Here is a 27825-nt window from a genome sequence, read left to right as displayed (position 1 = left end):
GTATGGACGGTTCACTCTCTAACAAAACGCGTCTATTAGGTACGACAGATGTGACCGCTAGGTGACGCAAGGGCGAGCAGGCGACCATTCCGTAGCGGTGCGCGGCAACTACTATGGCTAGACACCAAAATTGGTGTGGGCCGCATGCACTTGTAGCGACGCGACGATATCGCGGAGTGAGCCACGCCTGGTTAAGCTTAAAAAATTATTAGTTCGTTAAGTCGTTAGGTATCACAGTGAAGTCACATGTGGTCTTATTCGCCATAGACTATATTAGAGCTAAATCTTTTATTTATGCCAATTGAAAAAAATCCAAAAACTGGATCGACAAAAAAAAACTATTTAACCATAGAATCAGGTCCCAAAATACCCTTACCATTCGCAAAGACATATGTAACTTCGTATAAGAAGAAAGTCTAAGGAAAAAACGTGCCTCGGAATTCAAGTGAAAGTCATTCTCGAATAGATGGCGCACACACCTTTAGCCTATCCTCGGCTAGATGGCGTGACGACACCGTTTCATATTTAACAATTTTAACACATAGATATCAGTGAATGAACATGGATCAAAATGATATAAAAATAATAAAATCATTTATCCATATATATACATTTTTTGATAACTTTATACGTTTTCATTTTGAGTTTTAGTCGTGTGTCGATAGATGGCAGTAAATTTACAGTGACTACAAAATTTACAATGACAGGACCCCTCTATACTATCTATTCTTTTTGCCATTCGGGACCTCCTGCTTCGTAGGCAGGGTTACTACCGACTAGGTCGTTACTACTGAGGCGTATTTTATCAAACTAAACAATATATTTTTCTTCAAAAAAATAGACCTTTGTAGGTTGGGCATTCAGAACCGAGACTGATATTAGTCAAAGCCCCCACGGGAACAAAACACTGAAATGGAAAAATGTTTTTTTGTAAACACAAGGTAAAGGATCAAACAGTTCAAGTTACATATTGCCCTGTCAATATCTCCGAAAAGGGTGATATTAAGGGTAGGTACGTGACCCACTAAAGTGATGTCTCAGGAAACACAACAAAGTAAACACGTAAAATATGAAGACAGATATGCCTTCTCGAATACCCAGGGGCAGTGTGCACCGATTTATACCGTGTAGTTCAACTACGAACAAAAATAAAAACGGACAAGTACGAGTCGCCCACGGAAGGTTCCGTACCGTTCCGTAAGACTCCCCTGTCCGTCTGTCTGTCTGTCTGTCTGTCCGTCTGTCTGTCACCAGGCTGTATCTCATGCACCGTGATAGCTAAGCAGTTGAAATTTTTCACAGATGATGTATTTCTGATGCCGCTATAACAACAAATACTGGTTTCACATCATCTGTGAAAATTTCAACTGTCTAGCTATCACGGTTCATGAGATACAGCGAAGTGAGCTAGTGACAGACAGACAGACAGACAGACAGATAGACAGACAGTCGGACAGGGGAGTATTAGTAATATGGTCCCGTTTTTACCCTTTGGTTTCGGAACCCTAAAAATGAGGTTCTTCAAAAAAAGGACAAGAGATCTACCGTAGACCCAGGCGCAATTATTAATATAGATAAATATAACTTCAAACCTCAAACCACAGCCAAAAACACTAGATCCTATTCATAGTGTTGTGTGTTGTGTTCCTGCCGGTGAGGAAGGGTCGACAACGCGCATATAAGTAACACCTCTGGAGTTGCAGACGTTCATAGGCTACGGAGACTGCTTACCATCAGGCTGGCTGCTTGTTTACCAAGTGACGTAGTAAAAAAATGTGGGTGTACAAAGAATCTGATTTCATAATACATTTTGAATTAATTTGCGAAGAAGCCATACAATTGCCAAATGAATTAACATTGTTTATTCGAGAGATGATATCCCAATATTCTAAACTTTTGTTCAAATTGGTTTACATAGATTATATTTTTAATTTTATTAATTATAATTCATGTAATCGAATCTGGTGACGAAGTGAAATTAATTGCAGTCATGGTTTGTAAGAGACAATCACAGTAATATGACTATTAAATCTGATACAATGTTTAAAATATGGCACATATTTATTTAGTTAACTTGAGCGTTATATTTTATATTAATGAAAAGAGTAAAAAAAAAAAAAAACTTAATTGAAGCTACTTTTAAAAACGCATTTTTTTGGATGGAATGTAATATCTAGAAAACAATACAAAAATATTTCATGAAATAATTTGATTTGTGCGTTGTAAATTATCACACTACGATGACAAAGGCGCGGGAAGATTCTACTAAAAAGTTCGAATATGTAGGTATTCTCAGACAGTCTGTCTTTACCACTTACATGTCTTTGGAGTTATTTACATTACACTCCACCTCTTAATGAAGTAATAACCTAATCAATTTGTGGGATCGCTCGCAGTTTAATTACCGTTTTATTTCTCGTTAATTAAAATTCACACGAGCTGTTTGAACTTGCAGCAATTTATTTAAAATTCGAGCAATTTAAATTTCTTTAAAGTTTGTTGGCACCGTTGTGCATTCTTATATTATAAGCAGCAAGTTTCTAGGCAGGCGAGGTGTTTAAAATAATCTGAACATTACTTAACTTATGATTCGGTCAAGTTATGTTCTAATGTATGGGTAAGACTAATAAATTATAGCCAGCATAAAATTAATGTAGTAGTTATGATACCTTTGGTTTACGCACACTAGCGTCCCCTCCCCTCCCCCTGACGCAACCCCACTTTTAACTTGAAAAGGTATGTTTGTTTATTATTATTGGCTATTATTTTAAGTAGGTACAGTTCTACTAACATCAACCATTCCAAACACTTGGCAATTTCAAAGCTATCGCAGATATTTCGAAATTTTGTGCTAAGTATAAAACGTGAAATTTTCTCCGCATCTCTAAATACCGGAGTACCTACATGCCACTTTAGATACTCGACATATTAATTTAGCTGACATTCGATACATAATTCACATTTTCACGTTCCCAAGGCTTCTCGTTAAACAATGTAATCAATTTTAGATACCTGTATACGCGTAATTTATATGTTTAGGTAAATTATTACACAAAATTGCTTTATTCTTGAAACCCAATGAAAACCAAATGAAATCAACAGTATCTTTCGTCATAATTTCATAAAGTATGACTCACGCTTTACTCTGTATCTTTAGGTATTTAAATAAAAGTAAACAAAATCTACACTCATTTGGCTTAAGGAGCCATTTGAGGGTAGATGAAAACATTACATGATCAAATAATGTAGGTTAAAGTCATGGTATAATAATATACTCCGCCTGGTACTCTATTCCGAGATTCGCGTATGACCTAACTGACACGGGCCTACGTCATCATGCTGTTTACAGGTTCTCAAACTTTAAAACGTGGGAGAATTTTAACCAACGGTGAAAATTATTTTAACGGCATTAATTTTAAGTTATTCATGTAGAAACATAGTAAAATAAAACAAATCTAATGTATTAAATTAAACTTTATTTATCTATACAAGACAAACGTTTGAAAAACTAATTCACAGTTACACATCAATTACCAAGCTTACGACGTGAAAAGTTTGGAAAACACTGCGACTGCTGACACTGAGCGAGAAGGAAATAACAATTAACACGCGTTCGACAAGGATGACGGTCAGGGCATGAAGTTATCTAGATCAAATTGTCAAATGTGACAGCGCTATCCTGTGTTGCCAGTAATGTAAACAGAATTACCCGAACGTCTGAAATTTCATTTGTGAATCGGAAGATATTGCTAACGAATAATTAAAAATGACGTGTTATTGTAAAATTTAAGATAAAATACATATAAATGAAAATTATAATATTATAAAGAAATATTTTAACTTATTAACCATAGGTATAATGTACCCATGTAACATGTTATGTTGAAATAAAGTGGCAATGTTATTGTGACGTAGGCCCGTGTCACTCTGGGAATAGAAGACCATGTTTTATTAGACCATGGTTAAAGTCAGGTCGTTCAGTGATCCAGGCGGTTTTGTATTTGGTTGGTTAACCAATAAATGTTATAACTACCCGAAAATTTATAAATTGTTTGTTTACTTTTATCTGTTGAACTGCCCGGGTAGGGGCGAGGCAACTGACACTTCATTTTCTATAACAGGTGACCGGTGATCACGTGATGCTTTATATAGAAAACGAATCGTCGGAATTTAATCAGTACAAATGGCGCAGGAAATATCTTGCTTTAGGTAGATTTGGATGTCAATACCCATATACCTACCTGATTTCTTTAGTTTGGGCTATGTATACCTAGTAGGTATACATACATAGTTCCTGAGTAAGAACAAATATTTTGGCAATTTGAATGATACAACGAGGAAATGCCGCCAACATCCTTGGTATGGCCTCAAGGGCCTATTTTAAATTTAAGCTAGTATGTGGACATTTCTATTTAAAGTTATACCCCCAACTTACATATTAGATTATGGAATTTTTATAATTTTTGCACTCAGAATCACGAGCTCTTTCGATCCTAATACGAGAAAAAAAGTGTCGCCAAAATTTCATACAATTTTTTTTGTCCGTTTTGTTACGGTCATAGGAGGTTGTACCTATAGAAAACCGTAACCAAACGGACCAAAAATTGTGGAGACTTTTTTTCTCAGTAAAAATGGAAAAGTGATTCTGAGTAGAAAATAATATAAAAATTCCCAATTCTAACACAAAATTTTTTGGTAAAACTTTAAATAGAAATTCCCAAATACTACTATTAGTTTAGTACCGCTGTACTTTTATGTAAATAAATGTTTATTCCATTATTCTATTCACTCCAGTTTAGAGATTTGAAACTAGAAGTTGTTCCAAGCTAAGACAAATACTACGAAGTGTATTCAGGCTGCATCTCAAGAGTTCCTAGCGCTGAGGCAAGTATTTGGACAAGAGTGAAGTGGGAAGTTCTAGCAGGTGTGCAGTAGAATTATTCGTGTTCAAAGCCATTAAAGAGGATAGTGAATTGAAATGCTCAAACGAAAAAAACAACGCTAAATATGTTTAACTTCTGAAAAGCTATTTAAGTTTTAGTTCTAACAGGTGTGCAATAGAGTTATTCGTATTCAAAGGGATCTATATCTGAATCCCTAAAGTCTTTTCTCCTATCTTTGCATTCCCTAATATTGTTTGTTATAATGATCAGTTGTCCTAACACTAAAAACCCTAATTTTCTTTTCCCTAACCTAACTTAACCTATCCTAATGTTATTAAGCATATTTTCTTTTTTGCGTGGGTCGCAGTTCTAACCCTAACCTAACCTACTTTTGTGGCAGCAAGTTCTAAAACCTAACCATTTTTCAGAACCTTACATTATGGAAAATAATCGTTATGACAATTAATCGTTAGGGCATGTGCCCATTAGGACAAACCAGTTAGGGCAAGTGACTTTAGGACAAACGTTGTTAGGGATTCAGAATGACACCCTATTCAAAGCCATTAAAACAATAAAATTGAAAAGCTCAAACGAAAAAATAACTCTATCTTTAACTACAGGAAGGATTAAGGATGACTCACGTTAGACCGGGCCGTGTCCGGGCCGGAGCTTCCGGTGCTTACATTTCTATGATATGACAGGCGATCACGTGATGCTTTCCGTAAGAAACGATACGTCGGAAGCTCCGGCCCGGTCTAACGTGAGTCATCCTTTAAGCTCAGCTTAAAAACTAAAGACAATGAATATTTGAGGGTAATAATAATTTATTACTGTGTTTTACAATATTGTTCGTTATATTCGTACTCGAACATGGTAACGGTAAACGTTAACAAGGTATTTAGATTGTAAAATCTGTTCAAGTTTTGATATGGATATGATACGATCGCTCGCACTTGTTGGTACACTGCGAGTCGACGTCAAAAGCGTATCATAACAATATCAAAACTTGAACAAATTATACTCGTAAAACCAAAATTAAGTTCCTATGTTTTACTTACGTCTATGTCAGGATATAGTACATTACGATACAAGTGCGTAAAGCAGGAAATTCGCAACGAGTGGCGGTAAATTTACATCGACACGAGTTGCGAATTACCTTTTCGCACGTGTGTTGTACAACGTTTTACAGTACATATGGCCCTTAAAATTTTTGACATAGGCACGTAATTGTCCTTAATCCCGCCCTAGGGCGGTAAAGTAGCAAGTAATTAATTAAGTAAGTAATTAATTAATTAAGTAAGTAATTAATACTCGTATGTATAAATGTAATTACTTGCTAAAATGTTTCATATTTAAGACTTACATACTTGTTTATATTTATTCAGATTCATTTACCTACGTTAATTTACAAACACATAATATTAAAATAATGTCTACTCCGTAACCAGACACCGTAAAAACGTTTACAAAAAAGTTTTTATCTCTAAGTTCAGAATTTTACACTTCATGGCCTTTGCCCTGCAGTGAGACAACAAAGCAGGCTAGTAAAAAAAATGGCTGTTTAATGGTAGGTAATAGTACATTATTGTCGAGGCTCGGAAGTAGCTACTTGCAGGCTGAGGATTCGTTTTAAACGGACGACCTTGGGAGTCCGTTTAATTGAATCCGAAGCCAGCAAGTAGCCTTCCAGCCGAGTCATATATAGTGCTTTTCTCAAAAATGGTGCAAGAAATATAAATATCATAGAAATATTTTACAAAAGCAACGTTCTTACGTATATATTTTAACAGAAAAAAGTAGAAACAATTGAAAAAATTAGCTTTGCCGCCTTTTTATTTTTTTAATAAAAAAATAGAAGTGTATTTTTCTGCCGAAAATACGCCAACCTATTTGAGATAGCTAAATAGTCGCGGTACTAATCATCTGTTTGGCTGTTTAATGGGCCTGTGCCTTCATTTGATATGGCCATTTCAACTTTTAAAAAGTTTGGAACTCGACAAATAATGGAATTTGTATGCAACATTGCAGTCCCAAAATCGAGACTGCAATGTTTTTAACTTTTTAATTTTTGACTGACCATAAACTACGCGCTTCGCGACCTATTTTTTAAACGGCAAAGTCGACTTTGCCGTCCATTATTGAGAAAAATAATAAAATCGCTAGGGACACGTCTCTTGTAAAATATTTGCGGATTTTTCGCCAGCATGAGATAACGGTAGTCACCACACAAAATGGCGGTACGATATAATATATTGCGTTCTTTTTTTGTGGATAACTAACTTTTTATGACTATTAGCAGCTCAGCTCTTTGTCTATTCAATTTTCTAAATATTCGCACATTTTATTTTATTTTTATATTTAAATGCAGCTAGGTTATTAAGTTCACTAAATTATATCTCTATTCTAGGGAATAAAATGTAATTATATTGACAATACGATATTCGTTTACGGATGATTTACCTAGAATTCGTTTTAACTCAAATTTTGTTTTTAAAAACGTACCTACCTACAGATGTAGTGCACAATTATTTTCCATCGTATTTTCACGGAAACGTACGAACGTGTCTTGCTATTTTAGTCAGTCTCGGTACAAAAGTACTGAGGTTGACTAAAGTAGCATGACAAATACGAACGTTCACGAGAAAATACGATGGAAAACAATTATCCACAGCATCTGTATAGTATTATTGGAGAGCCCGCAACTCTTAATTGAAAACATCCATAATATATAGAAGATAAACTGTATTGTTGACGATCAATTTAATATTCAACAACTCAAACATGAACATGTTTGCTATTCATATGCAACCTAATCCAATTTTGAAAGGATCTACTTCAACTTTTTTGATTAAGTTAGGAGACCTTTTGGAGACTGTGTAAGAAAGACTTTCTAAGTTTCTATCGAACGGGACATTAGTTAATGTTGTTGTTGAAGTCAGGTTATTTATTTATTTAAACTTTATTACACAACATATATACAACAATGTACAAATGGCGGACTTAATGCCAAATTGCATTCTCTACCAGTCAAGATAACTACAATTGGTGTAGAGAGAAAAAAAATGAATAAAAGAAAAGCAAACTAATATACTATATATCAAGTCAGAAGAGTATGATAAGGTTAATTATAGTAAGGTAAATGACTTACTACACATACATTATCTAATAATCTACCAAAAAAATACAACACAAAATAAGTAAGTTATTTTTTTTCGGCGTAGCGTACTTTTATAGCGGGAGAAACGTACAAAACGGCCATTTTTTGTCGATTTGAAATTGACAACTAAAATGTCACGAAATTTGTTTTGACACCTCCCATTTTTGTACGTTCGAAAATCACCCACTTTGTAGACTTTACGGCAATGACATTTTGCGGTCGTTGTATTTACTCTGCTCGACAAAAAAAAACATTTGCTATGTAGTGCCTATAGATATGTCACCGTAAAATTGTAAACACTCGTCAGTTCATAATCTCGCTAGTTAAATTATAAACTGACGGTAGGGAGATTACAATCTAACCTAACCTAACCTACGTTAGATTATAAACTAACGGGTTCACAATCTTACGGTGTCAGATACACTACCTGTTTAAGGGTTAAAACAGTCCTTGAAAAGGTAATGGGTCCTTTCTGAGCCGTCGCTAAGGGGTGGGTTCGTAAAGTCAACATAGTTAAGGACTTCATTCTAAATAATTACATTTAGTGTGGAGTTGTTGTCACTGTGATAAACCGTGTCAGAGAGCCATTAAGGTAAAAAGAAGCGTATAATTATACTATCCTTACTTTAACAACTAATAAGTACCTATTATACATACGGTGCGATTCGGGAAATGAATTAGAGATTAACTAGATACGATATAGTAAAGATATGTGACGTCCCACGGGTAAAGGTACCTTATGGCGGTTGGCGCTTACGCTATTATTAACGCCGCTCCAATATTATTGCGGCGCTATCGACGTAAGCGCCGGCCGCCATAAGGTACCTTTTGCCGTGGAACGTCACATATCTTCACTATTTTATATCTAGTGAATCTCTAATTCATTTCCCGAATCGCGGCGCCAGCCGCCATAAGGTACCTATTGCAGTGGAACGTCACATATCTATACTATTTCATATCTAGTGAGTCTCTAATTCATTTCCCGAATCGAGCCGTTAAATGTGAATGTATCTCTGGGCCCGATTCGTATTTCGAAATAGACATCTATTAGACATCTTTTAGACATCACTAAGATACGATAACGATATGTTTAAGATATAACCTGTCAAATTTGACATTTGCGCGATTCTGGAGATACTGTTGAACGATTTCCACAGGATATGACTTAGAGATCCAATTCACATCTAATAGATATCTTACTCTATCTAACGTAAAAGTGACATTGGTTGCCCGAATTGCGCTGCAAAAGAGAACTAGTTGATATCTAAACTATAACGTATCTAGAAGCGCTGGTGGCCTAGGGGTAAGAGCGTGCGACTTTCAATCCGGAGGTCGCGGGTTCAAACCCCGGCTCCTACCTATGAGTTTTTCGGAACTTATGCACGAAATATCATTTGACATTTACCAGTTGCTTTTCGGTGAAGGAAAACATCGTGAGGAAACCGGACTAATCCCAATAAGGCCTAGTTTCCCCTCTGGGTTGGAAGGTCCGATGGCAGTCGCTTTCGTAAAAACTAGTGCCTACGTCAAATCATGGGATTAGTTGTTAAGCGGACCCCAGGCTCCCATGAGCCGTGGCAAAATGCCGGGATAACGCGAGGAAGAAGAAGAACGTATCTAGAATGGATCTAGTACGTGTCGTCTCTTGTGAATATCTTGAAGTTCGAATACGGCAGTCTCACTGTTACCCGAATAGTTTTAAATCAAATATACTATGAACATGGTTTGAATCCAGGGGAAGGACATGGAATAGTTTTTATCAAGTCGTGGGCATAAACTAATTAGCGCCACTTGCACCATCCCACTAACCCGAGGTTAAGCGGTTAAACCGTTAACCCAGTGTCCAATTGAACTGGTAACAATAGCAACTCCAGGTTTAACAGATTAACCCCGGGTTAGTGGAATGGTGGAAGTGGCGCTTAGTTACACATTGATTGAACATTGCAAGTTAGATAAATCCTTGTAATAACTCCGAAAATGCAAATAAATACTCGATCTCCCTCTTGATTGTTTCTTTGGCTGGAATAATCTTGTTAAATAAAGTTTCGGGTCGGCTTTACATTTCGCATTGTAATATCTTCATAAATATATGAAAATTAACTCCTAACAATCTCTAACAATACAATACAAATCCTCTTTATTGTACAACCTCAATAAATCATTTACAGAGAGACGTACATAATACATAAAGGCAACAAAGGGCGGTCTTATCGCTAAAGAGCGATCTAAACTACAACAACAATCTATTTTTAATCTTTTTGTTTTTGTTTCAAACAATCCTGACGCGGTTCAAAGGATGTCATTAAGGGTTCATGAAAAAAAGACGTACATAATACATGAAGACAGAGGCAACAAAAGGCGGTCTTATCGCTAAAGAGCGATCTACACATCAACAACAAACAACAACAATCAATTTTTTTTTCAAACAATTCTGACGCGGTTCAAACGACGTCATTAAGTGTTCATGAAAAAAGGATCATTAAAATCAAACAAGGAAGAATGTTGCGTGACCGTAAAATATGAATCAAAATGAGGATCCTTTTTTGATGGTTTCTTTAAATAATATTTGAATGTGTTTTTCAAAAGAGAGAAATCCTACAAAAGAGTTTTATATGCAAGAATAATACTTAACTTTTATGTAATAACTATAACACCTAAAAGTGCAAAAAATAATACTAGGAGATCTGGAAGTTGACTGTTCATGTACTCAATTCAACTGCATATTTAGGTATGTTTATATTTATTTTTGTGTGTTTTATTACTTTCAATACTTGTACGTATTATATTTGTTTGTATCTGAATGTCAGGGCTTTTAGAGACAGAATCAATAATGGTGCTGGCAAGAATACAATATACCCGACAATTTAATCAGCCGGCATGTACCTAAATGTAATTTAGGTACATGCCGCCATATGCTAAACTTCTCGTCGTTATGAAATGTGAATAGTTACCATGATTGTGTATATGAACATTTATAATATTATTATACAGGTTGATCAAAGGAAATGGTGAAAATTATTCCAAATCCTAAACGTTGAGTACAGTCAGCAGCAGAAGTTGCTAAGCGGGCGAGGAGGTCGGCCAAAGGCCAAAAATTGCTCGCGTCAAAAATTTTTGCTTCTCATTTTTTGTAATCACAACATTATACCGATTATGCCCATAAACGGATACCTACAATTTTTGTAACATTCTGTATTAATATCACTTACATAAGTCCCTCGATTGAGAATGCTACCGGAGTTTGAAACCCCGACCTTTGCTTTGAAAGCCGTGCGCCATACCGCTCGGATATCTACCGGTATTGACCTGTATCCGTTTCTGAATAATATGGAATCATATGAGCGAACTGTTATGTTCACACAAATTTTATATACCTACAAGACGATATACTCGACCCTCAATCGTAAGTCAATCCTTGTTTACTTGTCGGGATTTCTCAAATCTATCCAAATATTGAGATCTCTTATTATTCGACTGATTTTAATATCAGAATATTGTGCTATATTTGAGTATCAAGTACCAGGAATAGGTAAAATTCGATAGAATTTGCGTAGATATTGATAAGGAAGAGACAACTCCAACTAGGGAACAAATCATATTATTTATGAAATATTTTTTAGATTTGTTTTTGAAGTGAACTTCTTTAGCGGCGCTGTGCACTTTTTGTAATGGGAAAAAAATGTTAAACTCGCGACAGGTCACGTGACCGTAAGATTCGTAAGACGTAAGAAGGACACGTGACCTGATCGAAAAACTGTTACAATGTCATTGAGTTTTCACTTCTGCGGCACTCCCGGAGTGCAACCCGTTTTTTTTAGATTTGATTTTTGAAGTAATGGTCTGAAATAGATGTCATAAACTAAAGATATAGTGACCAAGGCAATTAGCGGGTTCGATTCCCGCCTCGGCCATCGGTGGACTTGGTCACTTTTTCTTAAGTGTATAATCTATTTCAGTTTATAAGAGGGCTAGAGTTGCCAGAGGCTCTTGTACTTCAATTTAATTTAAGGGGGACAAGGAGCAATGGAATCTCATCCAATTCGAATCCAAAGCAGCATAACTGAACAGAATGTATGAAATCCAACATACCTTGATATATACATTACTTATAAGTAAATATAAATACTGATAGACATGATGTGTGACAGTAGACAAGATGGCGCCGGTCGCCGCTGCAAAGGCTGCGTTCATCTTATGATAGGGCCGTGTCGTACGGCTGCGATCGTGGCCCACTAGTGGTCTCGCCAGAAGATCAGCGCTGACTTTCGGGTCAGTATTATGCTGAGGCGAGACCATTTCGTGGTAAACTTTAACTTTCACCGATTTTATGAATAGGTACTTGTAGTTTTTAGTTATACTTTTAAATGTAAAAAAAAATATTTCATAATTAAAATAATACATAAACTAAACATACGTACGTACGTACGTACGTCAAAAGCATAGAGCATTTATTGAATAGGTTCAATACTACTACAGGTACTTTTAAATGTAATTGGGTATAAGTCTAGTGAATCTAACCGTGAATCATTAAACACTGTTTGCCTTGAGTAGAAGAAGAAATTCTTCAACATCAAAGGATCACTTTTTATGAGAATTTTCAAACAAAATTACTCATTTTTATTTTTACGGTTTTTGATTTTTCCAGTTTTGTCATGTTTTTAGGGAAAATAATTAAATCCTTTGTCTTAAAATACCGGACCGAAGTTCAAAGGATAATAAAGTAAGAAGCATTAAGCAGCAAGTAAAATTAGTCAAAGGCAGTAAAATAGGTATTTTTAATAAATAACATGTATATTGTGGCTTCTTTATTCAATATACATTTTTGGCAAGAAAAAAAATGCTGGTACAAGCTTTTATCGCTGACTGTGTTTACACAGGCAACTAATACAAATCGAGACAATTCTAAAAACCCCAAACACGGTGTACTCTTGTTTTGCCGACAAACTTTTCATCGAATATTATTTCATCGACAACGATTCATCGAAACGTTAGTACTAGTAATATTGTTCGGCGTTAATTTGTTTCATATACTATTTATTTCAATTTTTCTTAGTGCGTACAAATACTATTCAACGAATATTACTTGATCGCTAATTCGTTTCAAATTATTTTAATTGGCACAACTACTAAACATTGCAATTCATTTGTTCGACGTATTACTTTAATACATTTTTATATGTCGTACTACACATTTATACATTTTTCTGTTGTAAGAATTTTAGATTTAGGTTATGTTAGAACTGCGACCCCACACAGAAACGAACGGCTATCAAAGTCGGTTTAGGTTAGGTTAGAACTGCGACCCCACACAGAAACAAACGGCTTTCAAAGTAGGTTTAGGTTAGGTTAGAACTGCGATCCCACACAGAAACGAACGGCTATGAAAGTAGGATTAGGTTAGGTTAGAACTGCGATCCCACACAGAAACGAACAGCTTTCAAAGTAGGTTTAGGTTAGGTTAGAACTGCGACCCTACACAGAAATGAAATAAAATTATTGTTACCAATATATTTATAATTTGCCCAACATTTGCCTTGTAAAATTATATCTTCAAAATTAGAGCACATAGCTATAATCGCGCAGAGTGAGCCGACTGACGTGATTGCGTTTAGTTTCGTTAACGAAATATTACAAATTGAAATAATTTTACGCGTAATAAATACAATCCAAAATGAAATAAGAAAACCCGTAAAGAAATACCACGATATAAACTATATACAAAATAACTCAAGTACCAATTAAAAGTCCCCGATTTAAATTTACTAGTATCGATTCTTCGACGCAATAACTTGTCGATGAAATGAAAATACTTGAAACGTTGTCTTCGAAATAACATTCGATCAAATGTCTGTCGGCAATTCAAGGGTAAACCCCCCAAACACATTTAGGTTTCGTTGTTTGATCACAGAGTTCCTATGGCCACCTCCTGTCTCCATCATCAGATCAGCTCGATGGTACCATAATGTTGCATTGTCACAAGACTTACATATGTATGAAAATTTTCAGCTTCATTGGAAGTCGGGAAGCGGGTCAAATTTAACTTGCAAGATTTGACCCATACAAACATATGTAGTTACATAGTACGTGGGCAATACTGAAAATTTCTGGATTCTGATATATGAGACGACTTATTTTTTTTAAGTGGCCAGTCCAGGAATTTTCAGTATGCCCTAAGTACATAGATACATTTCAAGTTAATAAATAGAGCTTTATGTAATAAAGGCGGTAAAGCAGCAAATAAAATCTGATTTGTTCTTAAGTGTCTTTATCCTCTATCGTCCCACGGTCCTAATACCGGTACAAATTACCTCCAATGAAATTGATATCATTATTAAATGTAAGAGAGTTGCTTTTGTTTAGTTTCGTTTGTTTTTAAACGCATCGACAATTATATTTTCTTTTCTAATACCATAATTAAAATTTAAGTGCCATTTTTTATTGTATTGGGCCATTAGAGGTTTAAGATTCTTTATAATAAAATATCAAACCGCCAAAATATTTACCTAATTAAAAAGTAATAATGCTGCTGAATAGGTGCAGATCCCAAAAATTGGTCGTATAAAAGTAGCAATAAGGTATTATGGAACACAGTAATTTTCATTTATATTTGTTAAGAATTATTATTATTTTCTTATTAAAAACATATACCTAATGCATAAAAACTAAGTACAGTCGCCATCAGATATATCGGAGCGGCCAAGGTGCTCACAAATATCGGAACACGCCTCTATTGTCAGGGCGTTAGAGCGCGTGTTCAGATATTGTGAACACCTTGGCCGCTCCGATATATCTGATGGCGACTGTACTACTACTAATAAAAGTTTGTGTTTAATAAATGAATTAAGTACTTACTCAATGAAAACTTTTTCTATGTATTTATTTTTATGCAATTTAAATACTTGCAAAATATTATTATTGCTTATAAAAATTGTTAAATAGTGTTATCACTAAATCAGAAAAAAACACTACCCACACGTAACATTCACCTTAAAACCTAAATAAAAAAAGTTTCAAAAACTTACGCCTAACTGCTCTCTTCAAAAAAACTCCCCACTACACATTAAAGTTACACAACACACACACTTACACTTTTCGTTACAATACTTTTACGATACGAAACTTCATTCACTAGAATTCGAATTTCGAACTTGCGTTCGTAACCGAAAACGCTCCGCCCGGCCGCTCTGTTCTGAAGCCGGCTTTCGACTGCGCGTCTATAGTTAGACGGGAACTTCTGTTCTCATAAGTGCATGCGGTGCAAAGCTATATAAGTGTGCTTTGCTATTAAATTATAGAGAATTTCACGGGTTGAAGAGCTTTCGTGTATTTTAAGTACGTAGTGGTAAGGTGTAGGTATCTTGGTAATTGCGAACATGAACATACATACATAGGTACCTATAACAGGATGGCGCAAAAATACGTTGACATGTTTTTAATGTGCGTATTGTTGATAATTTTAACAAAGCTTTGTGTATCTCAAAGCGAAATGGGTATATTTGTAGATAATAATTATGTTTTGTTTCAGTTTTAAGATTGTAGTTTTAATTTTTAATGACATTTTGTAAAAGGCGTGTAAAGAAGAAAAAGATCATTAAAAAAATGATTTTCTAAGTAATTATTTTTGGGTCAGCCTGTATTGTAGTAATATTTAAGTAATTCCGAAAATAAACTGCTATGCTGGCATTATGACTGATACAAATTATCTCATATCCGGGAATTAACCTTAGGTACCTTTATTACCTACATTATCAAAATTGGAAGATTATGGGGTCAGAGGGTAATTTCCTGATTCCCACCTTGTAGCTCTATAATAATGGCGTTATTCATAAACGTCTGTCAAATCGAACCAACCGTTGATAATCGTCTCTATCCGTCATTTTGACATTTCAATTTGTTAGAAAGAGACAAAATTTGACAGAGGTTTCTAAGAGATTGCTATGTTTTAGGACTGTGGGAACAAGTTTGTATGTATATTATTTAAAACGGCGTATTTTGGTACACATGGGTATGGTACGTATATTTGTATGGGTTCTTATTTATTTATATACAATTGAAATAAAAATGTGTTTCCTTATAATAATAGATGGAAATATGGTGTAAGAATATTGTGTTTAATAAATACTTGAATCGGGTACATAATGTACGAAAGGTGGCAAAAACACATTTTTGGCAACATTTGTACGTCTTTTTTGACCATACAAATTTATTTCGAATGTGGCATACAAATGTTGACACAGTGCCAATTTCGTCTGGGTCTTAAAATGCCAAAAAAATAATAAATAGTGACAATTTTTTTTTATATTCCCATACAATGTTGATAAAATGCCATTATAATACCTACTTGTCAACATCGCCTTACAAATGGCTGAAGAGTGCCATAAAAATGTCGATATTTAAACGTCCATATCAAGCTAACTACATATAAAAAGTAGAGTGGTGCCTAGTAGGTACGCTATATTTTTTGTTGTTGAAAACCCCTCCTGAAATGATTGTGTATCAATAAGAATCTAATTTTCCAAAAAATTAAAAAAAGCCATACAAATGTCGAAAAACACACCTCTAATGTGATAATATATAGAAACTGGTTTTCAGAAAATATAGACACTTTTCGAAATCAACCTCCACGTATTTTTCATGAGCTGAAAATCTAACACCAATTCGGTTGCGAACGCTGGAGAGTGTTCCGTTTTCGTACAGTCGCCATCAGATATATCGGAGCGGCCAAGGTGCTCACAAATATCTGAACACGCCTCTATTGTCAAGGCGTTAGAGTGCGTGTTCAGATATTATTGAGCACCTCGGCAGCTCAAATCTATCTGATGGCGTCTGTACCTTGTTGTTTTCTTTAAACATATGAAAACACCAGTTATTTTAGGCAGAAAACCTAATCGGATCACATAGCTTAAACAACATTGAACCTATTTACTACGGTGCAAGATCCAAAATCAATTGTCAAGAAACACCAATTTCAGGTGTCGCTATTTGTACTCCAACCATATGAATGGACTTCGATTTATTTTCTTACGGAACGCAACGGGACATGTAGCCTGCTAAGAATGATAAACTTTAAGTGGTTGAATTAAGATTTAAATTAAGTTGAAGTCGTTTGACATATGGTTAAAGCGGTCGACACCTCAGGTCGTTTTCCTTAATGAGACAAAGGTTTAATGCTGGAGCGCCAGTTACTGACTTTGAGTTATTTAATTAAGGTGTATGTTCTTTACTTAAGTTACTGTAGTTGGGTGTCTTAGATTTAAATTGAATTATTATTCCATGTCATTTTAATTTTTTGAGTTGATTTTATGACCACCCGGCTCGATTCGGGAAATGAATTAGAGATTCACTAGATATGAAATAGTAAAGATATCTTTACTATATCTTCTTCTACCTAGCGTTATCCCGGCCTTTGCCAGGGTCCGCTTTCCTACTTGCTTTCCTCCACTCTGCGCGGTCCTGGGCGTCGTCTCGTGTGAGCCCGTTCACACTCATATCTGCTTTCACGACATCGAGCCATCGCTTTTTTGGTCTGCCTTGGGGTCGGGGGCCGTCAAGGGCTAGGTTAAGGCATATGTTTCCTACGTAGTCAGCTGGCCTGCGACAAACGTGGCCGAACCACCGGAGGCGACATTCTTGGAGCTTCTCTGCTACGTCACGGACTGCGAGGCTGCCACGGATGTACTCGTTACGGATGCGGTCAGCGCGCGTAACGCCGCACATCCATCGCAGCATCTTCATCTCTGTAACGCGAAGCTCCTGAACGTGCCTTCCAAGAACCGGCCGCGTCTCGGCGCCATAAAGTAGGACTGGACGGATAATACACTTATACACTAGCCCTAAAGTCTAAGCGGTATTCTGCGATAGCAGATGACTCCTGTGACCTCCCGCCATTTAGACCAAGCCGCCTTGATTCGGGCCCGGATGTCGTGATCAATGATCCCGGACTCATGCAGTACTGATCCCAGGTACTTAAACTTGTCCGTTTTCACGGCAGGTTCGTTCCCTATATTAATGGGAGTGGGATCCGTACTTCCGCAGGCCAAGTATTCGGTCTTCGCGACATTTAGCTTCAGACCTCCATTTTCTAGCGACCCCTTCCACTGGTTCAGCTTTCGCTCTAATACCAGCTTGTCTTCGTCTGTCAGTGCGATGTCGTCTGCATACATGAGCAACCACGGCGGTGGGTTTTGTATCTCCGCCGTGACGGCATCAAGCACCACACTGAACAGAAAGGGGCTCAGAGCGGAGCCTTGATGAACACCCACTGTAATCGGGAAGGGTTTTGTGTCGCCAACGGAGGTCCTTACCAGACAAACCGAATCGCGGTATATGTCTCGGATAATGTCAATGTAGACTTGTGGCACGTTCTTCACCTTCAGTGCCCACCAGATCATCTGACGTGTGATACAATCGAAAGCCTTTTGCAGGCCTATGGCATATCTTTACTATATCGTATCTAGTTAATGTCTAATTCATTTCCCGAATCGCGCCGACTGTCAATGTCCGATGCCAGATATTTACAGTTGGGTAAATTGCAAAAAAATGTACGTAGTTAAACGTAGTTACGGATCTTTTAAGTTAATTCCACTGTGTTACGAAAATTTGCTAGGTACTTATGTAAATTGTATTGGACTGTATTTATTGTACTTATTTCATACACATATAAGTCTATAGCATACGCTAACATACTTTCATGCATATAACTTACATAAAAACGGCTTAGTTGTCGTAACACAATGGAATCAATTAACTTCAGACTAATTAAGTACAGGTAAGTATTAATTTTTGTGATAAATCAAAGAGGTTTGCAAACAGATAGGTAATAAAAGAATTAACACTCTTAATAAATAATATCAAGGATGAGTCAGATTTGTTACAGTGACTTAAGAATCAATTGCTTGTCATTAATATCGATAATACTTGAGTCTAAATATTTAATTAATTAATAGAACTGGTACGTTTTTGTCCCCCAAAACCGGGCGAAGATGTTAATTGAACCTTATACAATATACCTACATGGTGTTTTTTTTAACTCCGTTAACTTTGGAGTATGCTAAGTACATTTATGGAAACTGAATTGCATTGTTAATTCTTAATATTTTGTTTAACTTTTTTCTTTTTTCGTAAAAAGCAGGGATGTTGCGGATGCAGATTTTTTGACATCCGCGGATGCGGATGCGGATATTTAAAGCCTCACATCCGCGGATGCGGATGCGGATGCGGATATTTAAAGCCTCACATCCGCGGAAGCGGATGCGGATGTCAAGATTTTATACTTAAAAAACGTCAAATATTACATATTTAGTAATTTTTATTAAAAAAAACGAAACGTTTAGTATTTGAGCTATTTATTTAATAAACAGTAATTTGGCCGACTTTTCGCGATCTAGACGATTTCGTTATACGAATTTCGTCAATATATACTCGTATAACGAAATCGTTACGGCGTTAGCACTTACGGCGCCGCTAAGACGTTCCTGTTACCGACTTGGTCGACATCCGCATCCGCATGAGCTCCGCATCCATTTAATGCGGATGCGGATGCAGATGCGGATGTTGAAAATAATGCGGATGTTCCGCGGATGCGGATGCGGATGCGGATGCGAATATTCGCAACATCCAACACACTGACATTATTATTTAAATTCACCAAACAATTGAAAACTATGACATATCAATGATATTTCGAATACCGATCGTCCGAGATAGTACTTACGTTTAGTAGGAAATGCATGAACTCATACTAAACACTAATCAATATGTAAACAGGCCGTAAGGCAAGTGTACACACTCGTCTCGATTATCTCCAAAATGGAGTTAATTATAATCTGTATCTTTAGGTATTTAAATAAAAGTAAGCAAAATCTACCATCAAATGGCTCCTTAAGCCAGTTGAGGGTAGATGAAAACATTAGGTACATGATCAAATAATCTAGGTGTATAAGTCAGGTCGTTCAGTGACTGATCCAGGCGGTTTTGTATTTGGTTGGTTAACTAATAAATGTTATAACTACCCGAAAATGTACAAATTGTTTGTTTACTTTTATTTAAATATCTAAATATACAAATTATATAATACCGGTTTCTTCAAAGAACCCGGGAAAGAACGGTTTCTCAAGAAAGTTGCTTAAATTAAGCTCAGGAATGCACACTTAAAGTTAACGGACTTTAAAAATAACACCGTGTATAATAAATCCCTACCCACCCTTAATTTTAATCAACGATGTTGATGATAAAATAAATTAAATAGAAATTATTTTAACAATACATGTTTACCTTTTGCTTGTTAAAGCCTTAACCCTATACTTTTGCCAACAAAAACAATTTGCTAAAATGCAAAAGTAGGTTAATATTGTTACTTATATAAAAGACGGAGCGTGTCAGGCCTGATTGTTATTATGGATTTTCAGCCATTTTCCTTACTTTTGTTGATGAAATCTATTTCGATTTATTGCATATTTAAGGCACCATGGCAGAGGTACTTTGCCTTTTTGGTATTATCTATTTATGGTATTATCGATTCGATATTTATCGAACACTTAAGGATCAAACAGATCACTGTGTTATGTCTTTCCTGTAGACATACACAAGAGTTAAGGGCTATAAAGGTTAATTTTCTTATTTAACCCTTATCCACGTGTAAAGGTCCTCCTTTTATTTACAGAACTATGATAAAATCATTACTTACATGCCCACAAGCTGTTAACTATTGCCCACAGGAGAGAAAAATGTACAGTTCGCGCGAACACGCTAGTTTTCTCTCCTGTGGGCAATAGTTAACAGCTTGTGGGCATGTAAGTAATGATTTTATCATAGTTCTGTAAATAAAAGGAGGACCTTTTCACGTGGATAAGGGTTAAATAAGAAAATTAACCTTTATAGCCCTTAACTCTTGTGTATGTCTACAGGAAAGACATAGCACAGTGATCTGTTTGACCCTTAACCTTCCTCAAGAATCACTCTATTGACAAGTGAAAACCGCATGAAAATCCCAGTTTAGTTCCTATTAAAAAATAGTTGTCCCGGAATCCAGGACAATTTACACTTCGATAGCTATAAAAATTGGGAGCAACGAAAAAGCCGGGCTTCACACAGAGCATTTAATGACAACTGATCTAAAAACAAAAGGTAAAACAAAATACCATAAAAACATAGACAAAATGTATAAAAAGTATAAATAACACATAAAACCTCAAATTAGTCCTCGACATCATCCCCCCCGTGTAGCAAGGCTACACAACTTCTTCGTGCAGTCGAGCTAACTTTCTGGCGGGCCTCCTTAATAGGCCCCCTTTTGTGGCCACGTCAGCCACTCTGACAATTCCATCTCTGCCCGGGAACACTTCCACTATACGACCTATAGGCCAAACACCTCTAGGCAGGTCGGGGTCAACTACGAGGACAACGTCGTCTATTTTTAAATTGTAATACTGCCTTCCGTCGTTTCTTCTCGGCTTCAGACTGGGCAGGTATTCTTTGAGCCACCTGGTCCAAAAGTGCTCGGACAGTCGTAGAACTTTTTGCCACTCCTTTCTTGACGAAAATACACCATCGTCTAAAACGGCCGGTAGCTGCTGCGGTGAAGAGGTACCAATCAAGAAATGGGACGGAGTCAGGCTTTCATACTCTCTGTTCTCAGTAACGTAGGTTAATGGCCGCGAGTTTACTAGCGCCTCTGCCTCTAGGAGAAGAGTATGGAGTAGTTCCTCTCTGGGAGCCCTTTCCTTTAGAGTCACAAGGAGTGCTGTCTTAACTGTCTTTACAAGTCTCTCCCAACAACCACCCATGAATGGTGACGCCGGAGGAATGAAGCACCACTCTATGCGTTTGCTGGCAGCAAAGTCTTGCACAGCGTCGCTGTAAAATTCGCACAGCTGTCTGTTGGCTCCAACAAAGCATGTCCCGTTATCCGAAAGTATCTTATTCGGGAGTCCTCGACGTGCAGCAAAACGACGTATGCTCATGATTGCGGAATCTGCTGATAGACTAGCAACAATTTCCAGGTGCACTGCTCGTGTCGTCATGCAGGTAAAGAGGGCTATCCAACGTTTTTCTCGTCGACGGCCGATTGACACTTCGACTGGGCCGAAATAATCTAGCCCGGTGTTTGTGAACGGGCGTTTGTGGTGTTCCAGGCGCACATCTGGTATGTCACCGGTTAGTGGGATGTGGGGCGTTGCTTTACGCTTTATACAGTAGGCACATTTTCGGGAAACCATGCGCACTTCGCTATGGCATCGGAGTATCCAAAATCTTTGTTTAAGCTCGTTAATCACCAGCTCGTTGAAGGCGTGTGCAGCTTCGACGTGGTAGTGCCGTATGAGAAGACGAACAGCTGGGTGACGGCCATCAAGAATAATAGGTGATGCAGTAGCGTAGTCAACGTTCTTCATGTGCTTTATACGACTGTCCAGTCTGAGGAGGCCATCTTCATCAATAATAGGGCAGAGAGGATTCAATTTGCTCGACTTGGGCAAGGGCTTAGCTTCTCGAAGCAAGGTAAATTCTTCGCCGAACAAATCGGTCTGCGTCTGTCGAAGAATGGCAATTTCGGCCTTCTGCATCTCTGCGGCGGACAGTGGTGGAAGCTTAGAAGAAGGGTTAGTTTTGTTTTTGGAATTTGGATTGTCATGTGCCAAAAGGGAACGAAACTTATTGATGCACTGAAATATACGTGCAGTTGTACGAACCAGGCGTAACCATTCACTAAAACGTGAGGGGTCTGGCACAACCGATGAAGGCTTGTCCAGATTGATGAGTCCTACATGCGTCTTAGAGGGTTTTAACTCCTCCAAGACGGATGTAGTTTCAGGTGTCGATGGTTCTTTGGGCCATTCGCTGAACGGCAGTAATAAGAAATCAGGTCCAGAGAACCACCGCGATAAATCGACGTCACGATCTTTTAATCTAGTCGCGTCATCCGCTACATTCAAACCACCTGGTACGAATTTCCAGTTGGTAACTTTGGTGATTTCGGTGATTTCGCCCACACGATTCGCGACAAATGGTTTGAATGTCCGTGCATCACTACGGATCCAACTTAGTACTGTGGTCGAATCAGACCAAAAGTAGATCGCATCAGGTTTTATATCGTGACCGATGCATACCGTATTGGCGAATCGGGAGGCTATCAGGCTAGCTTGGAGTTCAAGTCGTGGTATAGACGTAGGTTTCAAAGGACTCAGTCGGGCCTTTCCACCAATGAGAGACAGCTTTACGGAACCGCTCGTTAATGTAAAGCGCCAATATGCGACGCACGCGTATGCCTCCTCGCTGGCGTCTGCAAATATATGGAGCTGTCTGTCACGAATAATATCATCTGGAAACCCACATCTGTACCAGCGCGGAATTTTGACGCATGTAATCGTAGCAAGTTGTTGAGACCAAGCTCGCCACTTTTGAACGGCTTGTGATTGCAGCTCAGTGTCCCAATCAATACCAGTTCGCCATGTCTGCTGGAATAAAATACGACCTTGAATAACCAGAGGAGTCAAGAGACCGAGGGGGTCGTACACGCACATCAGGTAAGACAATACCTTTCGTTTTGTTAATTTGTCTTAGTCAGGTATGGGAGAACCAGTACGAAAACTAAAGGTATCGCTCTTTGGATGCCATATAAGTCCTAAAGTCCTAACAAAACCTTCAGGCCCTACATGTATATCTTCAACTACAGGAGCTCGTAAGTCTTCTGGTACGGCCGCAAGTGCAGCGGGTACGTTAGAGACCCAACCACGCATCTCCATGCCTGCCGCTTTGTGAACCGTTATTATGTCAGCTGCAAGTTGCGCAGCTTCTTGGACACTGTCAAGACTTCCTAAATAATCATCCATGTAATGATCACGAACGATAGCCTTTGCGGCGGCCGGGTAAGATCTTTGCAATTCCTGAGCGTTACGATTTTTTATGTATAAAGCAGTACAGGGGCTGCATACAGCACCGAAGATAACGGAAGTCATTCTGTATTCTTTTAATTCACAGTGAGGGCCATGCCTCCAAAGAAAACGTAAAGCGTCACGATCTTCCGGCCTAATCCTAATTTGTGGAAACATTTCTTTCACATCAGCTGTCATCGCAACATGACCTTCACGAAAACGGAACAATATGTGTAACAGTGATTGCAGGAGATCAGGCCCCGGGAGCAGGAGTGAATTCAAACTAACTCCCGAAGTCTTTGCGGCTGCGTCATGGACTACGCGCAGCTTTCGTTTTTGAGGGTGTATTACAGGAAAATGGGGTAAATACCAACGTAAACATTTGTGTGTAACGCTTGTGTTTATTTTATCATGGTATGTTTCATTTGGACACTCTTCAGTGTAACCTTTTGACATCATGTTATCGATAAAGGCACAATAATCTTTTTTGAGGTTAGACTCTCGAGCCATGCGCCTTTCCAAACCGTGGAACCTAGAAAGCGCTTGAGGATAACTGTCAGGTGTGTTTGGAATATCATTACGCCATAATAGACCTACTTCGAACCCACCTGATGGCAAACGTTTGCCGGTGGATTCTAAAACCTCTAAAGCGTGTTTATCTTCGTTAGAGTAAACATTTTCAGACTTAGAAATACCTATGACATCAAGGCGAAAATAATCTTTCACAAGTTCGTCCATGGTGGTGTCACTAGCACTATTTTTGCTTGAAATGTGATTTATAAAATAGACGGGTTTAGACCAAATGTTGGATTTGCCGTGTAATACCCAACCTAAAGCTGTACGTGTGGCAATCGGATCGGTTTGGGCACCTTCCCTAAGCTCACGGCAGATAGTGAGATACCAATGTTCTGCGCCAAGCAAGACTTTAGGTGTAGCTTCCGATATTGAAAGAACGTCCGCTAAATCAGCCAAGTGTAAATATTTCGTAATGTCGCTTTGGTTGACAGTTTGTGTGAACAGTGACAATGAGTTTACGGCCTTAGCGTTGTTAACCGTGAACGTTTCAGAACATTGTTTACCTTTTATTGAAAAGCTAACATGTTGGATGGGTCTGTGTACTGACATTCCACAGGCTCCGTCAACTTTGATTGACTGCATGGGGCCAGTCGCTCCAATGTGGCGTGCCACCTCCCAGTCGATCATAGTTGACATGGAACCGTCATCAAGTAACGCATATGTGTCATATTTTCCATGAGGTCCACTTACTTCAATCGGAACGACTCTTAAAAACACTTGAGATTCTGGACTTGACATTTCATCGTTTGAGTGTGATCCAGTGACGTTAGAAATTGTAACAGTTTTATCAATGTTTTTGTGTTCGATAACATCGCAGGAGGAAGACGGAGACTCTCTGGCAGCATTGACTACGTGAGGCGTCGCTGCTGAATGTAGCAATGGGTGATGAAAACGCTCGCACCCGTCGACACCACATCGACCGATCCTGCATGACTTCCACCGATGTGCTTTAGATACCAGACACTTAGAACATATCTTTGCTTCACGCAACCAAATCCATTTGTCATCTAAAGATAGTGACTTAAATTCCTCACACTCCGTAAGTTTATGTTTATTGTTACAGTAATGACATAGTTCATTATTGGTGTTACGCACAGATGTCACATGAATATTTTCACTTCGTGTAGGTTTGTGTGCAAAATTATTGTTGCCGACTGTACTATGTCGCCTACCTGACTCTGATATAATGGCACCATTTCGCCTACCTAAACCTGAAGTAAAGGTGCCGGTTTGCCTACCTAACTCTGGCATAAATGTGCCAGAACGCCTACCTAAATCAGGCATAACAGTGCCAGGTCGTCGGGCGTAATCAGGTATTAAACCGTAACGATTGTGTTTTATAGCCTCAATATCAAGAAACTCAGACAGTAATTGAATTTTAGGCACAGATCGGTCACTTTTGTACGCAAATTCTTTCCACTGACTGTACAATATCGGTGTCAGTTTGGCTAACACACTATGAAACAGCTCTACCGAATAAATATGCTCTATCTGATCTAAGTTTCTAATTACTGCTATACAATTGCGCAATCTACAAGCAAAGTTGGTAAGGTCTCTTTGATCAAAGCTTAGCTTTGGGAGATTCCGCACGAGAGTAATCTCGTGTAGCACGATCATTTCAGGGAGCGCGAACGTCTGCTGCAGCACGTCGAGCACTTGCTCGGGCCGCTCCGCCGTGTACAGCAACGACGACACGCTCTCCAGGGCCGCGCCGCGCAGCGCACCGCTCAAACGCACAAGATTTTCTGTAGGCGTAAACAAATGTTGAGTATCGCGGTAAATGCGTTTAAACATTAACCATTCCGTAGTCTTACCGCTAAAGGGAGTAAGCTGTAGTTTATGCGAGCACCTTTGAGAATAAAAATAAGGCTCGGGCTGATTTGACGGCAACTGACATTGTTTGTTATTTGAGTTGTCAAGCAACGGCATTGATGTCAGTGCCTTATTATTATTGCTCGTAGAGGTTTGCAATAAATTTGAATTGTCATTTATTGGTATTTGAAATGTCACGGGTTTTCTGTAGACATCGCGATGCATTTCATGATTTTCAGGATTAAGATGTACCACTGAGTTTTCATGATTGCGATGCGACGCAATCATACCATTTGTGTTAGGATTTTGACGTGTGGTATCTCGTTCTTGAGAGAAATATGGGTTGATAGGGTTTACATTATTTTGTTGAATATAATTAGGTTCTAAACCTAAGTTTCTCTCGCGAACGTGAACCGTAGTAGAGTCTGCGCCCGTAGGCGGGATATTTATTAGCGCCGCATCAGCGTTGTTGTCAGCGGGACGACGGCTTCTTTGGCTGACGTCGCGGACCCACGATGCAGTACGTGAATAAGATTGACTGACCGTATGAGTGTTGGATCGTCCATCCGCTTCTTGGGTTGCCAGTCTTGCCTCTATTTCGAGCTCTTCCACTTGCTTAGCTTGTTCGAAGAGCTTACGTTCGAAGTCAAGCCGCTGGCGTGCGACCTCCTGGTCGCGGTGTAGTTGCAGTAGCGCCTGCTCACGTTCAAATAGCTGCTGTTCACGCTCCAGGCTGCGACGCGCCAATTGGGCCTCCTCGTTCAACCTCAGTGCCTTTATTGTGGCTGATGAACGAGAAGACGACACACGCGACCTGTTACTGGGAGAAACAACATTAATGTGTTCAGCACTATTTACACGACACTGGCGAGGCGTCTCGGGGGCCTCGGGGTCTTTGGAGACGTAGGGTGCGGGCGTATCAGTGGTACCGGTCGTAACGGTGTCCAACTTTGTGGGCTGACCGGACCCACCCGCAGCCGACGCTCCGGGCTCCTGGGGGCCTTTGAAAACGTGGGGTGCGGGCATAACAGTGGTACCGGCCGAAACGGTGTCCAATCTCGAGGACCGGCCGGCCCCACCCGCAGCCAACGCTCCTGAGTCCGAGCGCGTCTTGCCAGCACTTTTTGCTGGTGTGCTCAGCTGTTTCGTTTTAGAACGCGTGATCATGTTCCGCGAAGGACCAAAATGTCCCGGAATCCAGGACAATTTACACTTCGATAGCTATAAAAATTGGGAGCAACGAAAAAGCCGGGCTTCACACAGAGCATTTAATGACAACTGATCTAAAAACAAAAGGTAAAACAAAATACCATAAAAACATAGACAAAATGTATAAAAAGTATAAATAACACATAAAACCTCAAATTAGTCCTCGACAATAGTTTTAGAGTTTATCGCGAACATACAAACAGACAGATGCGGTGGGGGACTTTATTTTATAAGGTGTAGTGATAGTATAAGATAAGACATAAAAAGAACAGCGGGCACAGACTGGATGCCAGCACCAGGGCTCGGAACCGGTTGTTTT

At 38.4% G+C, this 27825-nt stretch overlaps 1 protein-coding gene and 1 long non-coding RNA gene across 2 annotated transcripts in view; one reads left to right on the top strand and one right to left on the bottom strand.

Annotated features, from left to right (window-relative positions):
• Nucleotides 1-15205, bottom strand: part of LOC134797750 (neuropeptide CCHamide-1 receptor-like) — a 254313-nt gene extending 239108 nt beyond the window's left edge. Inside the window, exon 1 of the mRNA XM_063770109.1 lies at nucleotides 15063-15205. The gene's annotated coding sequence lies outside the window, so the exon portion shown is untranslated. The remainder of the gene's footprint in view (nucleotides 1-15062) is intronic.
• LOC134797799 (uncharacterized) overlaps nucleotides 1-27825 on the top strand; it is a 153886-nt gene that overhangs the window by 26952 nt on the left and 99109 nt on the right. The window lies entirely within an intron of this gene.

This window comes from Cydia splendana, chromosome 15 (genome assembly GCF_910591565.1).
Source record: "Cydia splendana chromosome 15, ilCydSple1.2, whole genome shotgun sequence".
NCBI lineage: Eukaryota > Metazoa > Arthropoda > Insecta > Lepidoptera > Tortricidae > Cydia > Cydia splendana.
This window is presented reverse-complemented; position numbering and strand designations above follow the sequence as displayed.